This window comes from Hevea brasiliensis, chromosome 11 (genome assembly GCF_030052815.1).
Source record: "Hevea brasiliensis isolate MT/VB/25A 57/8 chromosome 11, ASM3005281v1, whole genome shotgun sequence".
NCBI classification, from domain to species: Eukaryota; Viridiplantae; Streptophyta; class Magnoliopsida; order Malpighiales; family Euphorbiaceae; genus Hevea; species Hevea brasiliensis.
Window position 1 is genome coordinate 61,992,783 of NC_079503.1, and position 9,289 is coordinate 62,002,071.

Below are 9,289 nucleotides of genomic sequence, written 5' to 3' on the forward strand. Positions count from 1 at the left end.
AGGGGTAGAGGTAGCCCAGCAGGCAGCCAAGGCACAGTGAAACATTCAGAGCAAGACAGTGCTCCAGTCAGAGTCTATGCAATGAGACAGAGGGAAGAGGCCGAGACATCTGATGTTGTGGCTGGTACCTTCTCAACTTTTAACCAAGATGTGTTTGTGTTATTTGATCCGGGTTCTACCCATTCTTATATGAGTGCTAGCATCATTGATTGCATTGCTGTTCCACGTACAAAAATGGACTTTGAGGTGCTAGTAACAAGTCCGCTAGGACAGGAGGTCAGGGTTAATAGGATCTATAGAGATTGTCCTTTGGTGATCCAAGGACACACTTTTCTGTCTGATTTCATTGAAATGCCCTTCAGAGATAATGATATCATCTTAGGCATGGATTGGTTAGCTAGGCATCATGCCATGATTGACTGTAGGGTGAAGACAGTCACTTTTGGTCTCCCTCAGTACAGTGATGTGGTAATACATGGGGAAAGGCAGTTATTGCCATCAAACATCATTTCGGCTGCACTAGCCAGAAAAATGATCAGAAAGGGGTGTGAAGCATACCTGGCACATGTGGTAGACACCCAAGTGGGGAGTCCAGCATTGAAAGACATCCCTACAGTACATGACTTTCCAGATGTGTTTCCTGATGAACTGCCAGGATTACCTCCGGAAAGAGAAGTGCAGTTTGAAATTAATGTTATGCCTGGTGTGGATCCAATCTCCATAACGCCATACAGAATGGCACCAGCAGAGTTGAAGGAGTTGAAGATACAATTGCAAGAATTACTTGAAAAGGGCTTCATCCGTCCTAGTGTGCCACCTTGGGGAGCGCCAGTATTGTTTATTAAGAAGAAGGATGGTACTCTCCGCTTATGCATTGACTACCGGCAATTGAATAAGGTGACAATAAAAAACAGATATCCATTGCCTCGCATTGATGATCTGTTTGATCAGTTGAAGGGTGCAGCTGTATTCTCCAAAATTGATTTTCGATCTGGTTATTATTAGTTGAAGGTGCAAGAGCAGAGTATTCCAAAAACTGCTTTCAGAACTCGGTATGGCCACTATGAGTTTCTAGTAATGCCATTCGGGTTAACAAATGCTCTAGCTGCTTTTATGGATCTGATGAACACTATCTTCAGACCATGTCTCGACCAATTTGTGGTGGTATTTATTGATGACATTTCGATATACTCGAGGAATGCAGAGGAGCATGATAGACATCTGCGGATTGTACTGCAGACTTTAAGGGAAAAACAGCTATACGCCAAATTATCGAAGTGTGAATTTTGGCTGAAAGAAATCTCCTTTTTGGGACATGTTGTGTCAGCTGAAGGGATCAAGGTAGATTCCAGCAAGGTAGACGCTATCCTTATTTGGAAGCTGCCTAGGAACATCACAGAAATTCACAGTTTTCTGGGTTTAGCTGGATATTACCATCGGGTTGTGAAGGGGTTTTCTATGTTATCTTCTCCACTGACCAAACTACTTCGGAAAGATGTGAAATTTCAGTGGACAGATAAATGTCAGCAAAGTTTTGATAAGTTGAAGAGGTGTTTAACTGAAGCTCCAGTCCTCACTTTACCTACTTCGGGTAAAGAATACACAGTTTATAGTGATGCTTCTCACAATGGGTTAGGTTGTGTACTGATGCAAGATCGGAATGTCATTGCTTATGCATCACACCAGCTGAAACCGCATGAGAGGAACTACGCAACACAAGATTTGGAGCTAGCAGCAATTGTTTTTGCTCTGAAGATCTAGAGACACTATTTGTATGGGGAGAAATGCTACATTTACACAGATCACAAGAGCTTAAAGTATTTGGGCACCCAGAAGGAATTGAATTTGAGGCAGAGGAGATGGTTAGAACTCATTAAAGATTATGATTGCTTAATAGACTATCAGCCAGGGAAAGCAAATGTGGTGGCTGACGCCTTAAGTCGCAAGACTATGGCAAGTCTCAGAGTTTCTCCTTTGTCCATGGTATATGAATTGAAAGCACATCATGCCAGTTTAGAGATTGATGATGAGGGATAGACAGTAGTTGCATGGCATGGACAGCCAGTGTTGATTGATCAGATTAGAATGGCTGCTCAGAGTGGTGAAAAATATCAGAAGCTACTGAAAGAAGTCCAGCAGGGCAAGAAACCTGAATTCTCTATGAGAGATGATGGTTTCTTACTACATCAGGGTAGAATGTGCGTTCCTAGTGATGTGGAATTGAGACAGATCATTATGAAGGAAGCACATGAGTCTCCTTTTGCTATGCACCCTGGTGGAACTAAAATGTATAGAGGGCTGAAAGAGCATTACTGGTGGATGGGTATGAAGAGAGATATAGCTGAGTTTGTTTCCAAATGCCTAACTTGTCAACAAGTAAAGGCAAAACATCAAGTTCCAGCTAGTCTGTTACATCTTTTGTCAGTGCCAGAGTGGAAATGGGAATGGATAACTATGGATTTTGTTATAGGACTTCCAAGGACACAGAGTAGTCATGATGCAGTATGGGTTATATTTGACAGATTGACCAAGTCTGCTCACTTTTTGCCAGTTCGGATGGACTATAGCCTGGAAAGATTGGCCAGATTGTACATATATGAGATTGTAAAATTGCATGGAGTGCCAGTATCAATTGTATCTGATAGAGGTGCTAGGTTCACTTCTAGATTCTGGGGTAGTCTTTAGAGAGCCCTAGGAACTAGATTGAACTTCAGCACAGCATTCCACCCATAGATAGATGGCCAGTCTGAGAGGGTCATTAAGATATTAGAGGATATGCTACGGGCTTGTGTGATTGAATTTGAAGGTAGTTGGGATACACACTTGCCTTTGATTGAGTTTGCTTATAACAACAGCTACCAATCAAGCATTGGGATGCCTCCATATGAAGCTTTGTATGGCAGAAAGTATAGAACTCCCTTATGTTGGGATGAAGTAGGTGAAAGGAAGATGATTGGGCCAGAAATTGTTCAGCAGACAGAGGAAAAGATCAGATTGATCAGAGATAGACTCAAGGCTGCATCAGACCGTCAAAAGTCCAATGTTGATCTGAAGAGAAGAGATATTGAATATGCAGTAGGTGATAAAGTATTCCTCAAAGTTTCTCCTTGGAAGATGATTATGAGATTTGGCAGAAAGGGGAAACTGAGTCCTCATTTCATCGGACCATATGAGGTTCTGGAAAGAGTGGGTCCTTTGGCATACCGGTTGGCATTACCTCCAGAGTTAGCAAGGATACACAGTGTCTTCCATGTGTCCATGTTAAGGAGGTACAGATCTGACCCATCTCATGTGTTAGTAGTATGCCCTAGAGCATATCATTTAGTATGTATCTTGTACATAATTTTATTAATAAAAGGCATTTCCACTTTTCCGTTTACATAATATATTTATGTGTAATAGAAAAGGTCCATTGATATTTTGTTAGAAATATTATTCTTAAGTTGTTAAGAATATGAGTGACAATATTTCTAGCACAAAGTATCATAAATAGGTTCACAATTGAGGATACTTCATAATAAGGACATGACTTATCCAGAAAGATTGTATTCATGTTTGTTCCCAAGTTATTTATATGAGATATAAATAAGATGGAATGGTGAGTCTCATGCCATATAACAAACATGATAGGCACTTATACATGATAAGTAGGCCAACCAAGGACACTTATGACAAGCACATGGAGTTTACTCTTGTCAATGTTTTGTCATAAATCATATCGGCATATAATCTTTAGACTGAGATAGCACGATTATCTTGTATATAGGTAGTTTGAGTTTGATATCGCTTTCATACTTGTACTATGTATGGGTATATGGGCATGTGTTGGCTCCTGCTAGTTATATATGGAGGTAGGTGTTGATCAAGATGGAATCTGTTCCTCTAAGTAAAAGAGATAAAATCCTATGTTCATTTAATTGTTCTTGATGTTTCAAGTTCCTGGCCAGGACAGATAGATTTATTCAGAAAAGAGTTTCTGATGAGAAAAATCTTTTAATCAAGAACTGGAATTAAAAGAGAACATAATATTCATAGCAAATGGAGTTTGACATAAACCATGACTCCAGCTTGAGTTGGGATTTTGTAACAGAGATTCTAGTGCATGGTAACATATGATTATAGGTTCATTTAAGGTAAATCTTATTACTAATTGGGTGGCCATGGCATGCTATGCTAGGTGTTAACCATGGTCTATGAGGTTCATAAAATGATTTAGAGAAATCATTTATGGTAAGAAAGAGTTCTGATGATATTAAGAGTTGATATCATGTCTCATTGCCAATTAGTGATGAGCCTAGTAAGTCACACACATACACAAGATATCACCTATTTAAATATGATTTAATTAATTAATTAAAGAGTTTAATTGATTAATTAAATAGATTTGGTTTGCAATAAAATTGCAAAGTCCCTAGCATGACTTGAAACCAAATCTAGATTATTGGATGTGTAGTATAAATTAAATTTATATTTAAAGTGTTTAAATATGAATTTAATTGATGAGAAATTAATTAATAGAGATTAATTAATTAATTTATATTTGATATAAATTAATTAGAAGAAGAAAATAATTATTTTGGGTTAAGAACTCAAAATTAAGACACAGGGGCATTTTGGTCATTTTGCAGTGTGACACGTGGCACCATGAGATGGTGACACATGGCATAACACATAAGCTTGCCAAATATTTTAATCATGTAAGATGATTAAAATCAAGATTAAATATAGGTTTGACACTTGGCGCAATGTGATTGGGTCACTTAAACCTAGAGCTAATCAAAAGGTGACATGTGGCTAGGGTTTAATGTGTTAACCTAGCTATTTAAGTGGGGTTATGAAAAGAAAACACAACCAGCAGCCTCTCCTCTCATATGTCACGCCACTTTGAGCCTCTCCAGCTATTTCTCTTCATCTCTCATCAATTCAAAGAGATTAGCCATCAATCTCTTGAATTAAGAACACTAGAAATTGTTTCTAGTGTCCTGTTTGCATCTCTAATCTCTTAAAAGGCAGAACTTGAATTTCTAATTAATAGAAAAGGCTTTAGAAGCTGTTCAAGGGCTGCCATAGGTGTTCTTGGTGTGGACAAGCTAGAGGGACAACATCTAGTGTCCTGAAGACGAATCTCAAAGGCGCAGACACGCTGCAGCACATCAAGAGGTTAGTGTAATCGTTCTTGATTTAATCTAGGGTTCTAAAATTAATCTGATTAATTTTAAAATCTTAAATGGCAAATACAGATCCAAAAACATATTAAAAGAGTTTTAATATGTTGTTTATCATTGAAATTAAATAGATAAAAATAAATCTTGCATGGTGCATGTGACCCTAGGTGAAAATTTTTGAATTCAATGGTATAATCTTGTGTTTTTCACGCTTCCGTTCCTTCATCATGTACTATCAGTTGAAGAGATTGAAGTAAATCCAGACCTCTCATATGAGGAAGAACCCATAGAAATTCTGGCTTATGAGGTGAAGCGGTGAGAACAACAGATACACACAGTTAAAGTCTTTGTGGAACCATCATTCAGGCCAGGAAGCTACTTGGGAAAGTGAAGAGGATATGAGGAGACAGCACCCACAGCTGTTCAGAGACTAATGCCAGGTAAAATTTCGAGACGAAATTTATTAAAGGGGAGGAGAATTGTAACACCCCTATGTTCGGTAGTGCGTACTCATCGCTCCGTGACCAGATTGTCCTGGACAAACTAGGATGCCTAGAACTACACTTCGATATGAGTGAGGAGACATAAAATAATGAAATACAAAAAAAGAAAATACAAGAAAAACAAAGGAAAAATAATAGCAAAGAAATGTAACCAAGTTAAGCGAGCTGAGAACCCTAGCGATGGGTGACTACACCGGGAAGTCACGGCGTGGACCGTTGACTAACCTTGGACCGCGGGGAACCCTGAAAAATATTTTTAGGACATAAAGAGACATCAATTGAAATATAAATATCATTATAAATATCAAATAAAAATTAATTAATTAGTACAAAGAAAAGTGAGAAATCAAAAAACGGACAAAACCCGGTGTTACCTAAAAATCGGGAATGCAACCCGAACAGGGGCATTGTGGTCATTTGACATTCCGAGTTGTTTTTTGACCTAAATTTCCATTAAAAATAAATAATATTACACTTGGAAAATTTAATGAAAAATTAAATTAGGGGTACCTAATATAAATAGCAAAAATGGGGTTCAAATTAGGTAATTAACATATTTAAGCATATAATATAATTGATTTCATGTGAGTGGACCACTAAGGACTATAATATGCATTAAGTGGGCAGATTACTCCACTAAAACTTCATCTTCAACCTTTGAAGACCACCATTGCCAAAATGAAAGCCTTAGAAACCTCCATTGCCGAAATTTGAAGGAGCTTCATCATCCTCTTCATTTCACCTCCAAACACCTAGGTTGCTTTATTAGAGTTTATCCCCACATCACAAGGAAGAGTTTGATAGCAATTTCAAGAAGTTTTGGTGAAGATTTAAGAAGTCTCATCCATAGGTAAGTTTGAGTTTTTGATTGTTGCTTTGTTAAAGTTTGTAAGGGTGTTATGGGTGTTTGATTTATGGAGAAATTTTTGAGGTTTGATGTTCAATGGGAATATGTACTTTTGGTAGCCATGGAAACACCTTGAAGACAGTTTATTTGTGCTTGTAAATGGTGAATTAAATGATTGATTAAATGTATATTGTGTAGGAAATGGTTTGGGTGATGTATACTTAGTATATGTAAATGTGAAATGAAATTCAAAGCTTGGAAATTAATGGAATGTAAATGTACCATTGTGGCAGTTTGTTAACTCTTGAAGAATGCTGGAATTCATGCTTGGTTTATGGAATAATGATGTTAAAATGTGTTGGTTTTTATGGCAGTTTGAGTGCATGTACGATGGTGTGAAGTTGGACATGTGAATGAGCATGAATTGGTGATTGAATTATTATAAATTGAGTTGGACAAATTCTGCACTTGTTGGTGCACATTGAATGTAATTGTAAGCTGCCAAAATGACCTATAATGTGTTGTGAATTATGTTTAGGTCATGATACAACCAGAATTGGCTTGAATGTTAAGTTTGATAAGTGTTAAAAGTGATGCTTGATGTGTATGAAAGAAATGCAAAAAGGCAGTTTGTGTTTTAGGCCTATAACTTTAAGTGTGTGGTTCCAATTGGTATGAGACCAATTGGAGGTGAAAATAGGCACAAAATGTGCCAACTTTCATGAAGGAAGCTTGCCAAAATTCTACTTGCAAGGTAGCTTGAAAAATGACCAAATTCGGATTAAGTGCAATTGAGGCCTGAAAATTGACCATTTAGGCAGCAGTTAGTGTTTAGGGCATAACTCACTCAAAACAGGTCCAATTGACCTGAAATTTTAACCATGAATAGTTAAGACCCATATCTACAAGTATTATGAAGACACCAAAGCCCAGAAATGACCATAAGCAAGTCAAACAGCTTGCACAAGTTCGGGTCCAAAAACTGGCCGAACCTAAAATGGCCTAAAGTGACCAATTTTGATGCAATTTGACCAGCAATAGTAAAATGACCATAACTTGGTCTACATAACTCGGAATGACTTGAAATTTTTCCCCGCGTTCCATAAGACCTAGATCTACAAGTTTGTAGTTTTGACCAAAACTCGAAAACCGAGGAAACCAGGTCGTCTGGCTAGGTCAAACTAGTATCCCGGAATCCAGCAAATTGCAAGAAAATGCAGTATACACGGAAATAAACTTGGTAACATGTACCAACCCTAAAAGACTATCGAATGTGACATATTAGTAACACTAAAACCTAATTTACCTAAGACGCATCGAGGGTCGATATATTAGGTTGATTAAGCAAATAATAGCATTCAGTGAATTACTTATCAAGTATTATCGTTAGAGACAGTTTAATTAAGTACTGAAACACTTCAAATTGTATTTCTCGGTTAGCAAAGACTCAGGGAAAGGGAAGGAAACACTGAGTCAAGACTAGGAGACAATTATCAGAGGTTTGTGCACAATAGCTATTTCTTTTGAATTATTTTCAATTGAAATAAATTATGACTATTTGTATATTATTGTTTTAAATTGTGAAACTGTGAAAAATTATTTGAATGATATTTGATGGATACTTATTGATTGAAAAGCACTGTAAATGGTTTGAAACCACAGCTATCATGTACATTGATTGTATTCCTCGCTAGCTTGTCTAGTGGGATGAATTGAATTCCCTCTCTGGCTGAAGTGTTGAGGTGTGTGCCTGTTGAGGACGAATAGAATGAGTACTCATATTTTTGCTAGCTAGCTATGTTATACCTCATTAGCCATCGGCTTTTAGGACGAATTGAATACCTCATTAGCCATCGGCTTTTGGGATGAATTGAACTTTGGAACATGATTTCAAGCTGTGTGTGATTTATTGATACGTATTGTAAGATTGTGAAATGGAGTTTAAATTCTTATTGACATTCACTGTCTTTTGAATTTAACTATGTTTTGATTACTGAAATTTATTGTGATATTGTGTTAAATTCCTTATGACATTATTGTCTTGAATTTATCTATGGTTTTAAGTATCCACTATTTATTTAACTTATGAATTGTGATTTAAAGTTGTATTTGGTTAATGTTGTGCACCACTGAAACATTGTCTCAACGATAGCTTTTTATTGCTGTCGTAGGTAGACAAACAGACAGGGCAGCAGACTAGGCTACTAGTACATCCAGCGAAAGATTATCGGGTATAATGAGTATACCATATTTTGCATTTTGTACTGTAATGTATGACCACTGTATGTACATATTGTTCTTGATTTTGAGCAGTTGTAAATTAAAATTGTACATTGAAGTTGTAAAGTAAATTATGAGTTATTTTGACTTGTAAAAATTGTATTATATTTCTTGTATCTCAGTCTTTGAAAAATTACTATGGATTTGAGTTGAGAAATATGTTGGAGTTGAGATTTGGAAATATATATTTGAAGTGCTTTTTACAACTTTTCTGAAGAACTGTTTTATCCAAAATACAGATGGCACTCTGCCAAAATTTTTACAGAAATTCCAAATAATTCAAATGTGTTAGTTCTATCACTTCAGTTCAAAAAGGTTTTTAACACTTGTAAATAGTGCTCACCACTGTAAAAGAAGTAAGAAAAGTTTTTAAAATCCCTTGTAGTGTATTTAATGGGTTATCAGTAGACGGAGTTGGTAATTCATTAGGTATACTACGAGATCATGTTATGCCTTACAGAGGGGTAGGGTGTGACAAGTCATGATGCAGTATG